This window comes from Gymnoscopelus microlampas (genome assembly GCF_963454915.1).
Source record: "Gymnoscopelus microlampas genome assembly, chromosome: 8".
Taxonomy (NCBI): domain Eukaryota; kingdom Metazoa; phylum Chordata; class Actinopteri; order Myctophiformes; family Myctophidae; genus Gymnoscopelus; species Gymnoscopelus microlampas.
Window position 1 is genome coordinate 57,773,254 of NC_139945.1, and position 21,663 is coordinate 57,794,916.

At 43.4% G+C, this 21,663-nt stretch overlaps 1 protein-coding gene across 1 annotated transcript in view; it reads left to right on the forward strand.

The window, feature by feature from the left end:
- The window catches only part of LOC311050670 (uncharacterized protein), a gene marked incomplete at its 3' end in the record, with an annotated part of 728,236 nt that overhangs the window by 240,265 nt on the left and 466,308 nt on the right, over positions 1-21,663 (forward strand). The window lies entirely within an intron of this gene.

A 21,663-nucleotide genomic window follows, 5' to 3' on the forward strand; every position in this document is an offset into this window, starting at 1 on the left:
AAGATACTATCAATCGATTCTGCAGCTTTTCTTGCCATATCGTCAAGATTCACAGTTGAAACCTCCATCTTTTGAGTCATTTGAAGACTTTTACAATCTTGGTTCAGTGAGAAATGCTGATGATGTTTTAAAGACAGTAAAATCCATTGTTGACACAAACAGGTGTCTTTATGAGAAAGAAACTGACAGAATTGATGAAGCACAAGAGCTTTTGAACCAAGTTGGTGATTTGGAAGATGCTTGGGCTCAACTATGTCCTGAATCTGAAAAGGAAAGGTTGGAATGTATCAGTCTGAGGGAAGATGACATTGATGATGATGATGATGATGAAGAAAACATCCCTGATTTGACTACAAACACACAAAAAGTTTGCACCATTGAACCTCATAATGATCAATTGCGTAGAGAAGATGCATTAAATCTAATGAGATCTTTAAATGAGGAACAGTCAAGTATCTTTTACAAAGTACGCAACTGGTGTTTAAAGAAAATCTATGGAGAAAATCCAGAACCATTTAATGTATTTGTGACTGGTGGTGCAGGCACAGGGAAGACGCATTTGCTCAAAGCTATACATTATGAATGTAGCAGACTCTTGTCTCAAAGCTCTGTAAATCCTGATGACGTCACAGTTCTTTTAACGGCTCCAACTGGTGTTGCTGCATACAACATTGGTTCTTCAACCATACACAACACCTTTTCTATTGGCGTTAAAACCATATTGCCGTATATACCTCTTGGTGATGACAAAATAAACTCCCTACGTGCCAAACTGGGTAATGTACAAATATTAATAATTGACGAAATATCTATGGTTGACCATCGTCTTCTAGCCTACATACATGGGAGATTAAGACAAATAAAACAGACTGGTGACTATTCTCTCTTTGGAAAAGTGAGTGTAATTGGAGTAGGTGATTTTTATCAGTTGCCTCCTGTGAAAGGTACACCTTTACACGCAGAAGGAACTGGAGTTAATTTGTGGAATAAAAACTTCACAATTGCAAAGCTAACGAAGATTGTTAGACAGAAAGATCCAATATTTGCTGAAACACTAAATCGCTTCAGAATACGTCAAAAGAAAGAACCATTAAATGACAGAGATGTACATTTGTTAAAACAATGTGAAACTGGCGAGCAATCCGATGCAATTCACATATTTGCAACCAATGATGAAGTTGACATGTACAACATTGAAACTTTGAATTCAAAGTGTCCAGATGTGATCAGTATAGAGGCTGAAGATTATGAAAGGAACCCAAAAACTGGAAGGATGGAAAAAAAAACTGATCATTTTAAAAAAGTATATAACTCTTGTTTATCACAATTAGTGAATGTTGGTATAGGTGCCAGAGTTATGCTTAAGAAGAATCTTGATGTTTCAGATGGTCTTGTGAATGGTGCTTTCGGAACTGTTGTTCACATAACGCTTTCACCTGATAGTTTGTTTCCTTCTGATATTCATGTTGTATTTGATGATGCAAAAGTTGGACAAATTCAGAGATCAAAGACTCGACAAAATGTAACGATAATCAAGCCACAAGAAGACCACGTGGTGAATAGTGGTGGAATAAGACGGCAATTTCCTCTGAAATTAGCATGGGCATGCACAATACACAAAGTACAAGGTTTGACAGTTGACAATGCTGTGGTGTCATTGAAAAAGGTATTTGCACCAGGACAAGCATATGTTGCATTAAGTCGCGTAAGAAGTCTTAGTGGTCTTATTATTGAAGATTTTAAGGATTCTGTCATATATTGCAATGACAAAATTGACAATGCAATTAAAAGCATGCCGGAGTTCATTCTTCCTCAAGAAAACCTAACAAACAGTTTTGCATTCACAATGGTTTTGCATAATGTTCAGGGTTTAAAAGCACATTTTCCAGATGTTCAAGCACATCATATGCTAATGAAAGCCAATTGCATTTGTTTGACAGAAACGTGGTTAACCTCTGATGACTCAGAAAATGAGCTTAATTTACCAGGTTTTACATTTCAACACAATCCAAGATCAAATTGCTATGATAACAGTGATCTCATTTTTACTGAATTGAAACAACAGGGAAGAGGTGGAGTTGGAATATATCATTGCCTTGACGAGACCATTCATACAATCATTCCACAAAGCTCTAACTTGGAGTGTTTGATGTTTTCTGTTCCACAGGTTGATTTGACAGCTGCTGTTTTGTACAGACCAAATAAATACCAAATTGGGTCCTTTCGTAAAAGTTTGGTGAAACTTGTTCAAGAATTGGATTCATACCCTGGAGGGAAAGTAATAATGGGGGATTTCAATGAAGATCTATTTAAATCATCTACTATTGTACATTTGATGGAACGACTTGGATACAGACAGTGTGTAAAAAATGCAACAACAGAGTGTGGTACCTTGATTGACCATGTATATGTTAAAGATATTGAGAATGAATCTGTCCAAGTAATACCAGCCTACTACAGTGTCCATGAAGCCATTAGTATTTCTATAGTTTGACTACTGAGCAAGGTTATTATACTGTAGCTAATTAAATAACACTGCTTCTCATTGAAATGCATTGTGTCATTATGGAGTTTTAATTACACTATGGTATATGTGTACTCTGACCTTTTTGAATCCTGCACCTGATAAAAAATGTATTGTCTAAAAGTAACTATATATATTTTTTTTTTAAACTATCTTTCAGAGTTTCTATTACACAATGCTCACTCTGACTTTTTGAATCCTGCACCTGATAAAAAAAAAACTATTCATAAAAAGTCAAACTAAGCTTTGTCACAAAAAAAAGTATTATAATCTATTATAACTTTGCTACTGAATTGATATCTGAGCTCTGTTTTCCAGCAGGTGCCAAGTCATTGATTGCAGACTGACTGTTTTTGTTCACAAGATGACCTATTCCATTCACTACAGCTTGCCAACTTGTATAGAACACTTGTAAACATAAGATCAATATGAGGCTATTGGTGTCAACAATTCCATTCCTTACAAGCAACAAGGTCTTACTGTTGGTAAGTACATTTTGTATATGAATAAAATGTCATGTGGTTGTTTTAGAACTGTACAATGTTGAGTGAACAAAACTTTGCTGCGGTAAATGACAAAGACATTCCTAGGGTAGGTACCCTCACAAAAACATGCAGTAATCCTGGTCTCTATACTGCCTCCCCCTGGTCAGCCAGGGTGCCTGATGGAGGGGAAAGGAAGTAGTTGGAATAATGTGTTCCTGCTATGTCCTAATGGGGAAACTCCTCCCTGTCAGGTGATAAGAAGTGACCTGCTCACTCCTCATGCATTGAAAGAAGCATGAGCTTCCCAGGCTGGCAAAGGGAGAGTAGCACCGAGGATTACAAGCTTAGGCATTGGCACTTGATGAAAATTGGGTTACAAAATTGTGATATATATATATATATATATATATATATATATATATATATATATATATATATACATTTGTTACTCATTGATGACAAGATGAGACATATAATTAGGGACAATTTTTATGTATTTTTTATTACCAAATTTCAATGTTGATTTTAATCATTTTAAAGTTTAAATGCTGATTGTAATGTTAATTCAGATGTGCAGAATACATTATGTATGTCAGATGCTGACATTTTATTGTTGATTATTTTTATGCTTTTCCCCCCACACTGCACTTGTTGCACATTATCATGTTTTTGTTTTGTGCTTAGATTTGAAAAAAAGAAAATCATTTGACACAAAGTTTGTGACATTTACAATTGTTCACAAAGTCAATGGGGATAAGGCAGGACAGAACAGATCAAAGTGGAAAGAGCTTAATTGTTGAATAGTTTTGATGTTTTTGTTTTTGATTGCAATGTATGTACCCACAGCACACCCAATGTCTGGAAAAAGCCTACTGTTAAATACAGGGGTTTATCAAAGGAAACATGTCTGTCTATGGCAACAGGCCAGCAAAAACACAGTCTGATGCAGCATCTGAGAAGTCAACTGGAGGAACACCTGACACTCAGGCACCAGCAAACCACAGGAATGCAAGAGAGCAGCCCACTGCCATATGCAAATGTTTAATAGGTGGACTGTATCAGTTAATACTATAACAGTGGACACAAATTCCAGAACAGAAATGGGAAGACATAACAAACATTGCTTGCAAGTGCCAGCAGAAACAAAAGCAGAACTTGGAAGAGCATGCTCTCTACAACACTTTCTCAATAATTAATCTACACAGCCTGAACACAGCATCACATCACCATAATCTATCATGCTGTGTCCTCCTTCATGGTTGGTGAGTTTGGTAGCTATGTTTTGTGTAAAAAAGTGTAAAATCACTTTGTGATTATTTATTTGTGTTTATTGTATGGCCATGTTAATTTCACCCTGTATTGTTGGCAATAGCATCCAAACAAATTGCTGTATTTGATTTTATCAACTGAAGCACTTCCATAATATGATGAGGTCACATAGGTACCAGTTTGTTGTAATAAGGTTGTAAGATGCTCCACTTACCTATAGCATAATGAAGCACATTTTGTGGTTGTGTCATGTTTTGTTCAGGATGAGTGAAACATGAAGCAAGTAAACATCTCTCAATGTGTAGGAGTGAGTGTTGGCACAGTGCTTGTTGAAAGCTGCAACAGCCACAACATCTCAAACTACTTCTGAAGGTTCCCATGCATTAAGAGTTACCAGCAGTTCAGGTAATAATCATTGTGATTGTATTACCTGTTCTATTTTATGATGTTATGTTAGTAAAATGTACTATATGTTCATTGTATTCCAGCTTGTATTATGTGAGACCTGGAGTGGTTATGGTAAAAAGAAAAAAAAAAGTGACATAGAATTAGTCTAGTTTCAACTGCTGAAGAGTGACATCTGGTGGTCTAGTGGTCTTCTTCACAGCACCCTAATCTTCATGTTTGGTGAGTTTGATATTTATAATTATGGTGTTTATATAGTGACTGTATGTTTATACTGACAGTAATGTCCACCAATAGGTGGTCTTCTGCTGCTAGCCTCACTTTGACACAATATCACAGCACCATAATCTTCTTCATGTTTGGTGAGTAATGTATGTTGTTTATATGGTGAGTATGTGATATATGTTCATTGCATGGCCACATTATATTAGTATGCAAAGTTTGCAGTGGCAGTGCTAAAAAGTAAATGTTTGATGTTATTGACATACACTATTATGATGAAATCCTTTATCCTTGTGTGTTATGTTAATAGTGTTACCTAACACAATGAGTGTTTTGTGTTGTTTTGTTCAAGATCAGCACAACATGAAGCAAGTAGTTAAACATTCCCCAGCTTGTAGGATTTGGTGATAGCATGGTGCTTGTTAAAAGCTGCAACAGCATCTGAGCAGCTACTTCTGAAGACTTTCATGGATTTAAGAGTTATCAGCACTTCTAGTAATTATTATTGTGATTGTAGATGTGACAGTGTCAGTTTTTATAGTATATGAATATGTTGAATGTTGATTAGGAAATTACCTGCATCTAATTAATTGTGTTGCAGTGCAGTGAGGAACAGAGGGCAGAGGACAGAGACCTGGCTGGAAGGAAGGAGAGCCACCACAGACGTATTTGGGGCATCGAGGACAGGGTCATCGAGGACAGGGACACCTTAGCTGGAAAAATGGTTACTTAGCTCCAGGGTGTGCCCTGTCTGCCCATGATAGGATCTGAGCTGAGGGATGATGCCAGTAGAGAGAGGGCCCCAGACAACACCATAGAGAACAGACAGCACACAGAGAACGCCAGGGAAACATATGGGACCAAGCGACAGTCACAGCAGACAGAACAAAATGCAAGTGAAACGGACAGACGCCACCAAGCAGTTCCAACAGTGCAGGCATGTTGAAACATGGACTGATGGACTGTGATTTGCCCTAAAGAAGGACTTTCTAGACAGGCTATGGGACTGTGGTTTCTAATAATTGTATTCTTATCATGTATCTGCATTTATTGTATTAAAATCTGTTAATTGCACCCTTGGTTTGTTGTATAATCGTGTGTGTGTTACATTTTGTATTAACTAATGAACTAATGTCCCCCCCCTAATGTCCCCATTCAAATTCTGGCTAATAATAGCAAGATATTCCTGTTTTTACATTTCAAAATTACACATTTTACACCTGTCCACCCTGGACAATGTCTTCAAAATTTGCAATCAATATATATATACATTTCTTTTCATATCAGTTTTACATTTTAGTGTTCTCATTTTCTTAATGTTTGTATTAAATAAAGTGTATCTTTGACATGCAACCCTCTCAATTATTGTGTCTATATTGTAGGTTTAAGCTCCACTTACATCAGTGTCACACCAAGTTCAATCTAGAGAGAGAGAGAGAGAGAGAGAGAGAGAGAGAGAGAGAGAGAGAGAGAGAGAGAGAGAGAGAGAGAGAGAGAGAGAGAGAATACTACCTTTTATCAACATCCATGCAATGCAACCAGTTGATTTAACATGGAAACAAGTATTTTTGTATTTCATCTAAACAACATAGATGGATTGTAATTATGCTTACATATATAGGACGCAGGGGGGCAATCCCAGGTGAAAAACCTCACCCATTGACATCTCAACTTATTGCCATTGACAGGAATCAAACTCTCGACCTTAGGATTCACAGGCTGAGACACTACCTATAGGGCTATAGCTTTGTCCAGGCTGAGGTCATCTATTGAAGATAAAAGTGAACCAGTGAAAGCAGCCGATCTACAAGCTCAGAAACATGTTGCTATCTGAAAAGTTTTGAGATTGTAGATTGGTTATTTTCACAATGAAGTTTGTCATACATTGCAAAAACATACTCTCTCCAAGAAGCATTTCATCATTACCTTTAACAGTTGCACATGTATTCAATGATACAGTCATGTTGTTTGCAATTCAACTTAAATTAAGTCTGCATCAAGTGAGGCTTGAACTGGCAACCTTGAGATTGTGAGGCATTCATTTAAGGGAGACACCATTGGCCCAACAGATAAGTAACTGTGAAAAAGGAGATCACACAGATGATACAGTTTCACGCAAATAGCTGAAAAATCCTGGGTTTAAGTGTTTTTCAAACTGTTCAAAATTGCGGACAATCTAAGGGCGGCACTTACTGGTCAAAGCGATAGATGTGTTCCTCATGAGTCAAGGCACATGTGTAAGCAAGTTTCACGACTTTCGGCCAAACGAGGCATGACTTATGCCTGTTTAAAGTCTGCCTTTTCAAAAAATTACTATAGCGCCCCCTTTTGGCCAATTGGAGTAAGATTGGTTTCAGTGATATTTGGAATGACCCTGTACATTTCTGCAAAGTTTCAAAGAAATGTGAGTCTGCATGTATGTTTTAGGCACAGATGAATAATTTTCATAAAACTGTAATAGTTCAAATCTATCTCCTCCTGGGATTTATGAGCAATCTGCACGAAACGTTTAACACTTGAACTTTGGACCTCTGCATACAAAAATTTCCAACGGATTTTCCATAAGTGAAAAAATGCAGAAGTTAGGAGCCAATGACTGTTTTTCATATAATGCAAAATGGTGGGAGATCTAAAGGTCAGAGGTCAAAAGTCAGACCACGAAAGTTGTTCAGCATGAGGAGACGCATATGTGTATTCAAGTTTCATGGCTCTAGGTCAAACAGGGCATGAGTTGTACCTGTTCAAAGTTGCCATTTTCAATTGAGTGCTATAGCGCCACCTTTGGACAAAAGATTGTGAGAATTATTTCTTGATTGTTTTTCATGACCATCTACCATATGGCCGAGTTTTGTAAAAAGCGACTGCACGGTTCAGCCAGAACTGCGAAAAGTGGCAGAAGAAGTGACAGAATACTGCCAATAACAAAACAGGTCCAGAGCTGAGCTCTGGCCCCGTAATAATAGCACAATAAGACATGGAAAGGGAATAGATTGAAATTGAGACAAAGCAAATGATTCCAACAGGCGAATATTCTTTTCAGCCCAACCCAGCTGAGGTGGTCATATATAGGACGCAGGGGGGCAATCCCAGGTGAAAAACCTCACCCATTAACATCTCAACCTATTGCCATTGACAGGAATCAAACTCTCGACCTTTGGATTCACAGGCTGAGACACTACCTATAGGGCTATAGCTTTGTCCAGGCTGAGGTCATCTGTTGAAGATAAAAGTGAACCAGTTAAAGCAGCCGATCTACAAGCTCAGAAACATGTTGCTATCTGAAAAGTTTTGAGATTGTAGATCGGTTATTTTCACAATGAAGTTTGTCATACATTAAAAAAACATACTCTCTCCAAGAAGCATTTCATCATTACCTTTAACAGTTGCACATGTATTCAATGATACAGTCATGTTGTTTGCAATTCAACTTAAATTAAGTCTGCATCAAGTGAGGCTTGAACTGGCGACCCTGAGATTGTGAGGCCTTCATTTAAGGGAGACGCCATTGGCCCAACAGATAAGTAACTGTGAAAAAGGAGATCACACAGATGATACAGTTTCACGCAAATAGCTGAAAAATCCTGGGTTTAAGTGTTTTTCAAACTGCTCAAAATTGCGGACAATCTAAGGGCGGAGCTTACTGGTCAAAGAGATAGATGTGTTCCTCATGAGTCAAGGCACATGTGTAAGCAAGTTTCACGACTTTCGGCCAAACGAGGCATGACTTATGCCTGTTTAAAGTCTGCCTTTTCAAAAAATTGCTATAGCGCCCCCTTTTGGCCAATTGGAGTAAGATTGGTTTCAGTGATATTTGGAATGACCCTGTACATTTCTGCCAAGTTTCAAAGAAATGTGAGTCTGCATGTATGTTTTAGGCACAGATGAATAATTTTCATAAAACTGTAATAGTTAAAATCTATCTCCTCCTGGGATTTTTGAGCAATCTGCACGAAACATTTTACACATGAACTTTGGACCACTGCCTACAAAAATTTCCAACGGATTTTCCATAAGTGAAAAAATGCAGAAGTTAGGAGCCAATGACTGTTTTTCATATAATTCAAAATGGTGGGCGATCTAAAGGTCAGAGGTCAAAAGTCAGACCACGAAAGTTGTCGGGCATGAAGAGACGCATGTGTGTATCGAAGTTTCATGGTTGTAGGTCAAACAGGGCATGAGTTGTACCTGTTCAAAGTTGCCATTTTCAATTGAGTGCTATAGCGCCACCTTTGGACAAAAGATTGTGAGAATTATTTCTTGATTGTTTTTCATGACCATCTACCATATGGCCGAGTTTTGTAAAAAGCGACTGCACGGTTCAGCCAGAACTGCGAAAAGTGGCAGAGGAAGTGACAGAATACTGCCAATAACAAAACAGGTCCAGAGCTGAGCTCTGGCCCCGTAATAATAGCACAATAAGACATGGAAAGGGAATAGATTGAAATTGAGACAAAGCAAATGATTCCAACAGGCGAATATTCTTTTCAGCCCAACCCAGCTGAGGTGGTCATATATAGGACGCAGGGGGGCAATCCCAGGTGAAAAACCTCACCCATTAACATCTCAACCTATTGCCATTGACAGGAATCAAACTCTCGACCTTTGGATTCACAGGCTGAGACACTACCTATAGGGCTATAGCTTTGTCCAGGCTGAGGTCATCTGTTGAAGATAAAAGTGAACCAGTTAAAGCAGCCGATCTACAAGCTCAGAAACATGTTGCTATCTGAAAAGTTTTGAGATTGTAGATCGGTTATTTTCACAATGAAGTTTGTCATACATTAAAAAAACATACTCTCTCCAAGAAGCATTTCATCATTACCTTTAACAGTTGCACATGTATTCAATGATACAGTCATGTTGTTTGCAATTCAACTTAAATTAAGTCTGCATCAAGTGAGGCTTGAACTGGCGACCCTGAGATTGTGAGGCCTTCATTTAAGGGAGACGCCATTGGCCCAACAGATAAGTAACTGTGAAAAAGGAGATCACACAGATGATACAGTTTCACGCAAATAGCTGAAAAATCCTGGGTTTAAGTGTTTTTCAAACTGCTCAAAATTGCGGACAATCTAAGGGCGGAGCTTACTGGTCAAAGAGATAGATGTGTTCCTCATGAGTCAAGGCACATGTGTAAGCAAGTTTCACGACTTTCGGCCAAACGAGGCATGACTTATGCCTGTTTAAAGTCTGCCTTTTCAAAAAATTGCTATAGCGCCCCCTTTTGGCCAATTGGAGTAAGATTGGTTTCAGTGATATTTGGAATGACCCTGTACATTTCTGCCAAGTTTCAAAGAAATGTGAGTCTGCATGTATGTTTTAGGCACAGATGAATAATTTTCATAAAACTGTAATAGTTAAAATCTATCTCCTCCTGGGATTTTTGAGCAATCTGCACGAAACATTTTACACATGAACTTTGGACCACTGCCTACAAAAATTTCCAACGGATTTTCCATAAGTGAAAAAATGCAGAAGTTAGGAGCCAATGACTGTTTTTCATATAATTCAAAATGGTGGGCGATCTAAAGGTCAGAGGTCAAAAGTCAGACCACGAAAGTTGTCGGGCATGAAGAGACGCATGTGTGTATCGAAGTTTCATGGTTGTAGGTCAAACAGGGCATGAGTTGTACCTGTTCAAAGTGGGCACTTTCAATTGAGTGCTATAGCGCCACCCTTTGACGAATGAGTGTGAGAATTATTTCTTGGTAGTTTTTCATGAGCATCTACCATATGGCCGAGTTTCGTAAAAAGCGTATGCACGGTTAAGCCAGAACTGGCAAAAACAAGTATTTTTCAAACTGCTCAAAATTGCGGAAAATCTAAGGGCGGAGCTTAATGGTCAAATCGATACGTGTGTTCCTCATGAGTCAAGGCACATGTGTAAGCAAGTTTCACGACTTTCGGCCAAACGAGGCATGACTTATGCCTGTTTAAAGTCTGCCTTTTCAAAAAATTGCTATAGCGCCCCCTTTTGGCCAATTGGAGTAAGATTGGTTTCAGTGATATTTGGAATGACCCTGTACATTTCTGCAAAGTTTCAAAGAAATGTGAGTCTGCATGTATGTTTTAGGCACAGATGAATAATTTTCATAAAACTGTAATAGTTAAAATCTATCTCCTCCTGGGATTTTTGAGCAATCTGCACGAAACGTTTCGTACTTGAACTTTGGACCACTTTCTACAAAAATTTCCAACGGATTTTCCATAAGTGAAAAAATGCAGAAGTTAGGAGCCAATGACTGTTTTTCATATAATTCAAAATGGTGGGAGATCTAAAGGTCAGAGGTCAAAAGTCAGAGGGTGAAAGTTGTTCAGCATGAGGAGACGCATATGTGTATCCAAGTTTCATGGCTGTAGGTCAAACAGGGCATGAGTTGTACCTGGTCAAAGTTGGCATTTTCAATTGAGTGCTATAGCGCCACCTTTGGACGAAAGATTGTGAGAATTATTTTTTGATCGTTTTTCATGACCATCTACCATATGGCCGAGTTTCGTAAAAACCGACAGCGCGGTTCAGCCAGAACTGCGAAAAGTGGCAGAAGAAGAAGTGACAGAATAATGTGAATAACAATACGTGTCCAGAGCAGAGCTCTGGCCCCGTAAATATAATATTCACACGTGTATTTACATTGTATAAATAAAATGTTCTCAAGCTATCATTGGTCTCAATCTATTCGTGAGTTATCTGACTAAAGTACATTTACTCAAGTACAATTGTCAGGTATTGTTTACTTTACTGGAGCATTTCCAATTTTCAATACTTTTACTTCTACTACACAGATTATTTGATTTTTTTTTTCTTTTTTGCCATTTTTTTGCCATGCGTGCGCGCAAAATTTTTCGGTTATTTTTGGTTGTCATCTTACTTTTTTGCGGGTCTTTGCGGGTTTATTATGTTATTACAGGGACAGAGCTCTCAGCTCTGTACCTGTCTTATTCTTCGCTTTATTCTGTCGCTTCTGCCACTTTTGGCAGTTCTGGCTGTACCGTGCATACACTTTTTACGAAACTCGGCCATATGGTAGATGGTCATGAAAAACGATCAAAAAATAAATCTCACAATTTTTCGTCCAAAGGTGGCGCTATAGCACTCAATTGAAAATGCCAACTTTGAACAGGTACAACTCATGCCCTATTTGACCTACAGCCATGAAACTTCAATACACATATGCGTCTCCTCATGCTGAACAACTTTCACACTCTGAATTTTGACCTCTGACCTTTAGATCTCCCACCATTTTGAATTATATGAAAAACAGTCATTGGCTCCTAACTTCTGCATTTTTTCATTTATGGAAAATTCGCTTGCACCGTTTGGTCGGCATAGGTCCAAAGTTCATGTGTAAAACGTTTCGTGCAGATTGCTCAAAAATCCCAGGAGGAGATAGATTTTAACTATTACAGTTTTATGAAAATTATTCATCTGTGCCTAAAATATACATGCAGACTCACATTTCTTTGAAACTTTGCAGAAATGTACAGGGTCATTCCAAATATCACTGAAACCAATCTTACTCCAATTGGCCAAAGGGGGGCGCTATAGCAATTTTTTGAAAATGCAAACTTTAAATAGGCATAAGTCATGCCTCTTTTGGCCGAAAGTCGTGAAACTTGCTTACACTTGTGCCTTGACTCATGAGGAACACATGTATCACTTTGATCAGTAAGCTCCGCCCTTAGATTGTCCGCAATTTTGTGCAGTTTGAAAAACACTTGTTTTTGGCAGTTCTGGCTTAACCGTGCATACGCTTTTTACGAAACTCGGCCATATGGTAGATGGTCTTGAAAAACTATCAAGAAATAATTCTTACACATTCGTCAAAGGGTGGCGCTATAGCACTCAATTGAAAGTGCCAACTTTGAACAGGTACAACTCATGCCCTGTTTGACCTACAGCCATGAAACTTCGATACACACATGCGTCTCTTCATGCCCGACAACTTTCGTGGTTTGACTTTTGACCTCTGACCTTTAGATCTCCCACCATTTTGAATTATATGAAAAACAGTCATTGGCTCCTAACTTCTGCATTTTTTCATTTATGGAAAATCCGCTGCATCGTTGAGTCGGCATAGGTCCAAAGTTCATGTGTAAAAAGTTTCGTGCAGAATACTCAAAAATCCCAGGAGGAGATAGATTTTAACTATTGCAGTTTTATGAAAATTATTCATCTTTTCATGAAAATATTGACAGGTCGCAATGGCCCATTGTCCGCCTCCTCCGCAGTCCGCCTCCTCTGCCTCCACTCACGCACAGGGCACAGGCACAGTTCACAAGCACAAAAATAAAACCAAACCACTCGTTCAGTTAATCATAATGACTAGTAGGCTACAAGACACTTTGTTCATATCATATGAAGCTAAGAGAGCAATGACATTTTTTTCACATTCATTAATACTTATTTTTGCCTTCAATTTCCTAAAAATATTATGGTAGGTAAGGGATTGTCGCCAGTTAATCATAACTAGTAGGCTACAAGACACTTTGTTCATATCATATGAAGCTAAGAGACTGGCTGACAGCCTCACATCGTAAAATATTAAATCAAACCACTCCTTCAGTTAATAATAGCTAGTAGGTTACAAGACACTTCAGATGTTTTCTGAACCAAATAAAGGGCATTGACAACGACTTTTTTTTTTTTGTAATACTTTTATTGCAAGATTTATTCACGTTTACATTTCATATTTGCATTTCATTCTTTATCTTCTTGCAAACATTTTCTTTTTCTTTTTGCTTTTTTTTCTATCTATACACCCAGTGTTAAAATAAAATGCAATAATCAGAAAGTAATAACTATAAATAAAAATAGGTAATCACACCTATTATCAGTTAATGCAAGATAGCCTAATACTAATACCTGTTAAATCATAATGGTGATACTACTAGTGATATTTAATAATACTAGCTTAACAAATTAAAAATAAAACATAAAAGAGGGGGGGGGAGTGTCCTCTATGTTGCCAACACGTTTTTCTGTCATTTAAAAAAAAAAAATATTTCACATATATAATCTAAGTAAAAGATCACAGCCCGAACTTCCGATGTGGAGTCGGTGCTGGGTTTCACATATTTCCTGTACTGTTTCTTTCCATTTTTTAGGCCTTGGACTTGCAGGCGTTAGCCAGTTCCTTGTTACCTGTTTAAGGGCTGCGGTTCGAAGGATTCTAAATATGTATTTGTCCATTTCTTGCGTTAGTTCTAACGGTAATTTCCTCAAAATAATGTTTACAGGGTTGAGTGTTCTTTTCAAATTAAAAATCGTAGTAATATCTTCTGTAATTGACTTCCAGAACGAATTTAGGATGGGGCAGAAGAAGAAAATGTGCGAGTGGTTTGCCCTTATCTCGCCACATTCTCTCCAACATGCCGATGTAGCAGATTTATTTATTTTGGAGAGGACGTTTGGTGTAATAAAAAATCTAGTGTATAGTTTCCAAGCGAATTCTCTCCAATATTTGGAATTAGTTGTTTTATGAATTTCTCTGCATACTTGTTTCCACTCCATGTCATTCATTTGGTCTCCTATTTCAGCATTCCATTTTAATTGTATACTATCATTTGTGTTTATATTGTTCTGGAGAATTTTATATATTGTTGTTTAGGTGTTTTTAGGTACTGTCTGGTGGTTTTTAATCAGAAATGCAATTAAAGGGTGCATTTCTTTAGTGCCTTGCGTTCTTAAAAACTTGGAAAAATATGTCATTACTTGCAAGTATTTATAAAAAATCCTTTGTGGTATCCTGTATTTGGATATTAATAATTGAAATTAGTTTATTGTATTGTTTGTCAGCACTTGTAAGTACGTTTTTAAGCCTTTTGAAGCCCATTCTTGCAATATATTGTCTGTTTTATTTGGTTCAAATTGGGGGTCCCATGCCATTTCTCGAAAATATACTAGGTCATTATTTATTTTCAGATGTTTGCTTACATTTCCCCATGTTTTAATGTGTTATATACCCATATGTTTAGCCTTTTGATTTGTGGAAAGTCCTTTTTATCAATGTAGGGTAATATTTTTATAGAAATTGGTATCTCAACTCAACTCAACTCAACTTTATTTATATAGCACATTTAAAACAACCACAGCTGCCACAAAGTGCTGTACAGTGCATAGGTAATACAGTAAATAAAAACAGAGATTAAAAACACAGAATACAAAGACAAACACAAAACAAGAAAAGGAGGGGGGAGCTAGTTCAGGAACAGAGGTCTCATGCTGTGTTAAAAGCCAAAGAATAAAAGTGCGTTTTAAGCGAGGATTTCTTTCTCAATCTCTACCCACTTTGCTTCTGCTCTATCATCTGACCATGTCATTATTGTGTTTATTTGTGTTGCATTAAAATAATTCTGTAAATTAGGTACGTCTAAGCCTCCACAGTCCTTTGCTTTAGTTAGTTTACTGAATTTTATTCGTTTTCTTTTATAGTTCCATATGAAGTTTGAGATTAAGCCGTTCCATCGTTTAAAAGATGTTATAGGGATTTTGATTGGTAATGCATGAAACAGGAAGAGGAATTGTGGGAGAATCATCATTTTGATTGTGTCTATTCTACTAAAGATGGATTCTGGTATCGTTTTCCACGTACTCAATTGACGCTTAATCTTATCTTCTAACGGTTGATAGTTAGCGTCGTACATCTTGTCCAGGTCTTTATGGATGAAAATGCCTAAGTATTTTTATTTGCTCCTGATTCCATTTTAGTTTAAAATTGTTTTTCGCTGTCTGTGTTAATTCATTGCCAATTGTTATTGATTCACATTTCATTTCATTTATTTTATATCCTGAAAATACACTATATTCTTTTATTGTTTCCTTTAATGCCGATATTGACAATGACTTGACAGGAATATTTTTTTATTAGACTACAGGAGCCTGGAGTCTATATCACCGCACCAAGTGCAAATTAACACGCCATGGTGTAACTGTAACCATACTTATTATGGCTACAAATAGCCAAACATAGTACATACATACTGTACATTACACATAGATAGTGTCCAAATAGTGGCGTTTGACTTCATTGCACCTTACATCTTGAAATGTAACAGTCAAGTATCAACCGAAACCAAAAAAAAGAGAATACTTTGAAATTCAAAGTAAATACAATGGCACATTTGTGTTCTATTTCGTCCCTGCTAACCGCCAGAGGCGGTGCTTAAAGCACTGAATGGTTCCCTTCGCGCATGCGCAGTTCGAGTACGTATACCAACGACGTCACTTGTGACCCCGGGATGAACCGGAAGAGGCTATATCTTCCGGTGTCACCAGGGGGTCAGTCCCTTTTTTCTTCTCGCGCGCAGGTTTCGAAAGATCTGCACTAAGCCAGATTACAAACCTACTTTATCATCTTTACTTTAGAGGTCGCTAGTAGTTCTGTGACCATAGGTCGGAGTAGCGTTATTTTCGCCCTCTAAGGACTGCGACTTCTCTCCCTGAGCGGGGCTAAGCCCGCACGGACGCTGTGGGCGTCCGTCGCTCCATCGGCGGGGACGGCTCTTAAATTCCCTCGATCCTACTCCTTGTAAGGTAAAACCAAGTGTTGGATTATAAATCAAATCAGTCTCTGTTGGTATAGGTCGCGTGCGCGCCTCCTCCCTCCTGCATTGGTTGCATGTTGCTAACGGTAGCGTGAGCGCTCCGGTTAGCATCCGGCTAGTTGTTTACGTAGCCCTTGCGATAGCAAGCTTGCTGCCTGCCGCGGCACGGTATAGTTTAGCACTATTATTTTATATTAGTGTGCTTTTCTTTTGCGGCTTTTTTGATCAGCCCCTGCTAAATAAGCATAGCCACCGTTGGGTGGCATAGCTGCTTTTTTTCTTTATTTTTTGATATTCATTGTTACCAGTTGTGTTAGCGCTCTGGTCACCTGAACTCGCTACCACTAGCCTCTGCTGGATTCGTCAGTAGCCTCTGCTGGATAGGCAGCGTTAGCGCTCCCTCCCTCCAGCTTACGGTCTCTCCACTAGACTCTGCTGGATTCGTCAGTAGCCTCTGCTGGATAGGCAGCGTTAGCGCTCCCTCCCTCCAGCTTACGGTCTCTCTCCTAGCAACCAGTGGCGTCCGCGCTCTGGGCTATGGATAACTCCCATTATTGCGCCTCCTGTGAGGCTCCACTCCAGCCGGATGATGGACACGATCTCTGCCCCGGGCGCCTGGGCCCCGAACATCTGAGGGAGGCACTGGACGGCGACGCCTGCATGAACTGCAGCTACATGCCTCGGGCACTGAGGGCGGCCAGACTGGCAGAGGTGGAACCACCACGGGGTGCAGGCGAAATCCCCCCGTCAGGCCAGCCGGCTACAACCAAGGCTAGGCGTTCTAAACGTCGGGCTGAGTCGGCTGCCGCCCCCCCTCCCGAGAAGAGGTCTGACCGCAGTCTTTCAACTGAGGTGGAGAAGCTGTCGGCTGAGCTGGCCCACATGAAGTCCATGCTCTTGGCCTGCCAGCCCCATCCCCCTTCGGAGGAGGCAGAGGCGCCTACGCCTCCAATGCCACACCTGACCCCAGAAGACGACACACTTTCTGTGGCGGCATCAGCCACCCACTTTCGTGAGTTTGATGGGGAGGATAGGGGAGACCAGGTCTCCCAGGCCTCGGAGCTGGGCTCCCACTCCTCGGCCCAGGCCTCACTGAGCGAGACGGAGGACGGCTCCATGCACGTCGTCTTGCGCTTGGCTCTAGACCAACAACGGCTGGCCATTCCGCAGCAGGCGGAGTCAGCCCCTGCAAGCGCCTTCTTCAGGCGCCGGCCAGCCTCCACCTCCTTCGCCGTTCCTCACTCGGTGGACTACATAGGTGAGCTACAGGCCTGCTGGAGAGACACGAGGGCCTTCTCCCGTCTCTCGGCCGATGGGCGTACGCTGGCGGCCATGCATGACGGCGCAGCAGTGGGCCTGGACCGTATGCCCCCTATCGAACCTGGCATCGCATCCCTCATCGTCTCCCCCGATGAGGCTCTGCGGCAGGACATTAGATGCCCCCGGCCACAGTGCAGGCTCACTGATGACCTGCTAACAAGGGCTTACGACACGGGAGCGCGCGCCGGTAGACTGGGCAACTCCCTGTCGCATCTAATGCTGGCCCTCTCAGCATCTCTGCAGGGGGGCAGCGCAAGTGCGGACGTAGACTCCGTCGCCTTCTGTGACGCGTCGCTGGGGGCGTTTGGCCTCATGTCACGGGAGCTCGGGAGGATGATGTCCATCCTGGTCCAGACTCGGCACCAGGTCTGGCTTTCTCAGTCAGACCTCACTGAGCCGTCCAGACGAACCCTCCGCAGTCTCCCAGTGGAGCCGGGAGCGGTGTTCGGCCCAGCTGCTCAGGAAGCACTGGAGCGTACTATTCAGGCCGGGCAGACCAGGCAGCAGCTAGCAGGTCTGGGGCGCATGCCTCCCCCCAACAGGCCTCCCTCCGACAGGAGCAGGGACCGCTCGGCGCCCCCCCCGGGCTCGCCTGCCACCAGCTAGTCCACCACCAGCCCGTCCTAGGGGCCAGCGCTTCCCTCAGCGTCCTACGCAGAGGCAGGTCCGTGATTCCCGAGACACCGGCCCCTCGCGGACATTTCGAGCCCCGGACCCTGGCAGACCCCCACCCAGGGCCTCTAGGGCCCGGGGGGGCAGACGCTGAGCCCACGGGGCCGGCCGTCGGACATTTTTCCCATCAGCAGCTCAGGCACTGGGCTGCTCAAGCTTCGGACCCGTGGGTGGTTACCACCTTAACCCACGGGTACAAGCTTCAGTTCCGACGCCGGCCCCCCACAGCCAGCCGGGTCAAAATGACCATCATCGGCGACCCGGCAAAGGCCCTCGCACTGGGCCAGGAGCTATCTGCCCTCCTGGCCAAGGGCGCAATCGAGGCAGTAGACCCCCTGTTACGCCCCAGGGGCTTCTACTCAACATACTTCCTCGTTCCGAAAAAAAACGGCGGATTTCGTCCCGTATTAGATTTGAGGGGACTGAACCAGTACCTCAAGGTCATGCCATTTCACATGCTGACCACGGCAGACGTGTTGCAGTCCGTTGCCCACAGGGAGTGGTTTACATCCATAGATTTGACGGATGCGTATTTCCATGTCCCCATTGCCCGCCAACACCGACCATTTCTCAGGTTCGCCTTCCGGGGCCGCCACTGGCAGTTCCGGGTGCTGCCGTTTGGGCTCTCCCTCTCTCCGAGGGTTTTTACCAAGTTTGTGGCAGCGGCACTGGCGCCTCTACAATCTCGGGGAATGAAGATCCTGCCTTATCTGGACGACTGGCTGGTTTGCGCACCATCCCGGGCGCAGGCAGCCGAGGATACAGCACGGCTCCTGTCCCACGTGGCCTGCCTGGGTCTAAAGGTAAATACACAAAAGAGCTGCCTAACGCCATCCCAGACCACCACATTCATTGGCCTTGCCCTGGATACTACAAACATGACAGCATGTCCGTCTCCCCGCCGGGTGGACGACATCCTGAAACTCTTGCCCGCGTTCCGGAGAGGCAGGCGGCTGCCGCTCCTCATGTTCCTCAGCCTCTTGGGCAGACTAACTTCCGTCGCAGCCGTTGTTCCGCTGGGTCTGCTGTCACTGCGCCCCCTGCAGAGGTGGCTGAACAGCTTTCACTTGGACCCCGAGCGTCACAGACACAGAAAAATAAGCGTGTCGAAACAGTGTCTCCCCGCCCTACGCCCATGGAGGGACAGGGCCTACTTATCAAGGGGTGTCCCTATGGGGTCCGTCCCATTCCGCAGGGAGACTGTGGCCACAGACGCCTGCCCCTTGGGCTGGGGCGCTGTGTGGCAGGGCAGAACGGCTCAAGGACGGTGGTCCACGGAAGACCGTGCCGACCACATAAATGTGCTGGAGCTGCGAGCGGTGCACCTGGCCCTACAGCATTTTCTGCCATTTCTAGGGGGCAGGCACGTCCTGGTGCGGTCGGACAACACCTCGACCGTGTACCATGTAAACCACCAGGGCGGGACCAAATCCGCTCGGCTGCTACAGGTGTCCACGGACCTCCTTACGTGGGCAGCCCCCCGTCTGACGAGCCTACGGGCGATGTACATACCGGGAGAGCGAAACCACGTGGCAGACTTCCGCCAAAAACCTCCACCTGGGGAGTGGCGCCTCCATCCGGAGGTAGTGCACACCATCTGGGGCCGCTTTGGCAGGGCAGGGGTGAACCTCTTCGCCTCAGAGGCATCGACCCACTGCCCGCGCTGGTTCTCCCTGGCGGAGACGTCCAGCCCTCTGGGTCAGGATGCGCTGGCGCACCCCTGGCCGGAGGCTCTCCTATACGCTTTCCCGCCTCTTCCTCTGATACGTCAGATCCTTCAGAGAGTCATGCTGGAGGGTCACACCATACTGCTGGTGGCCCCCTTCTGGCCTGGGAGGACGTGGTTCTCCCTGCTCCACAAGCTTTGCCGCGGGGCGCCATGGCGCCTCCCCGACAGGACAGACCTGCTCTCACAGCTAGGAGGTCGGATCGTGCATCCCGATCCTCGACGGCTTCAGCTGTGTGTCTGGCTACTGGAGGGCCCGGACCGCTGTTGAGCCGCTGTGCAGAGCCGGTCAGGCACACCATCTCGAACGCTAGAGCGCTTACCAGGCTACAATATGACAACAGGTGGAAGCTATTTTCCGACTGGTGTAGCGGTCGGAACGACGACCCCGTGCACTGCTCCATACCTACCATCCTGGAGTTCCTACAGTCCCTCCTGGGTAGGAGCCGGTCTCCCTCGACTCTAAGGGTCTATGTGGCAGCCATTTCGAGCCGACACGCTAGAATAGACAATGCCACTGTAGGGAGCCACAGTCTGGTGTCCCTCTTCTTGAGGGGACTCGGAGGCTGCATCCTCCGAGAGGCCCGAGAGCCCCAGCATGGGAACTGACCACTGTATTGGATGCCCTATGCGGGCCTCCCTTTGAGCCTTTGGCACAGGCAGGGCTGAAGTGGGTCTCTCTTAAGACCGCATTCCTCCTGGCGATTACTTCGGCGAAGCGCGTCGGGGAGCTGCACGCTCTGTCCGTTAGCGAGTCCTGTCTGAGGTGGAACTCAGACGGGTCAGGTGTCACCCTGTGGCCGAACGCAGCCTTCCTCCTTAAAGTACTGTCGACTGCGCACCTCAACCAGCCCATAAGGCTGGCCCGGTTCAACCCTCCGCCTGGGGAGAGGTCCGGCAGGATGGAGCTGCTGTGCCCGGTCCGGGCCCTGAGAGTTTATATCGGAGCAACCGCCCATACTCGGCGGTCCGAACAGCTGTTCCTCTGTCACGGCGGCCCTAACAGAGGGTGCGCGCTTTCCAAGCAGCGCCTGTCCCACTGGATTGTGGACACAATCAGCCACGCCTATGGGGCGAGTGGCCGCCCCATCCCGCCTGGCATACAGTGCCACTCCACCAGGAGCGTCTCCACGTCATGGGCCGCCCTGAGAGGGGTATCCTTGGAGGACATCTGTGCCGCTGCCTCATGGGCATCATCGGGCACGTTCTCTAGATTTTATAGGGTGAATGTTGCCACTCCCCACCCACTGGGCGTGGTCCTCTTGCCCGAGTCCGGTTTTACCGTCTAAGGTTTGTAACCAGGATTCCTCGCGACTCGTTTGGTATGAGTCATTCAGTGCTTTAAGCACCGCCTCTGGCGGTTATCAGGGACGAAATAGAACGATAGTTACGTATGTAACTACGGTTCTATGAGTCCCGAATGACCGCCAGAGCGCTCTGTCGCTCAGAATCCTCGTGTTCACGCGAGAAGATTCTGTAGGGACTGACCCCCTGGT